This window comes from Oreochromis aureus, linkage group 11 (assembly GCF_013358895.1).
Source record: "Oreochromis aureus strain Israel breed Guangdong linkage group 11, ZZ_aureus, whole genome shotgun sequence".
In the NCBI taxonomy this organism is placed as follows: domain Eukaryota; kingdom Metazoa; phylum Chordata; class Actinopteri; order Cichliformes; family Cichlidae; genus Oreochromis; species Oreochromis aureus.
In genome coordinates, this window is record NC_052952.1 from 32789507 (window position 1) to 32790071 (window position 565).

The window sequence follows — 565 nt, forward strand, 5'->3', positions numbered from 1 at the left end:
AACATAGAGAACCAAGTATATTAAAACCATCTTTACCTTCCAAACATTTGACCGTACCCACCCATTAAAGAGGGAATCATTAAGCTCCGAGCTGCAGCAGCTAATTACTCTGCCGACAATTTCCCCTGATCTTGCTAAACAAGATCGAAAACAAAAATAACAAGAACACCGACAAGAAGCAGATGTTCTGCTGCTGAAGTTGAGAGGATTCACCTCCCATAAGAAGCACAATTGGAAGATGACTCAGCTCAAGACACTTCCTTCAAGCCAAAGTTTCAAATTGGACATGATTACATGTAATTACGGAGGAGAGGCTGCTCTCAGAACAATGCATCTTCAGCTTGAGACAAAAAAAAAAAAAAAAATCATATGGAGTGCCCATTTAGCTGTAAGGCTTCTTCTTGTTGACTTTGGGGTGACATCTCCAGAGAGATGTAAATGGCTGGTTGTGCTGGGCGAGCGTGGCAGGTATTATTTTGCATCACTGCTGCCGTCAGTACCATATTGTGCTAAAGTTAATTAAATGGTAGAAAAAGCAAAGGAATCAGTGAACAAAAGCGGTGGA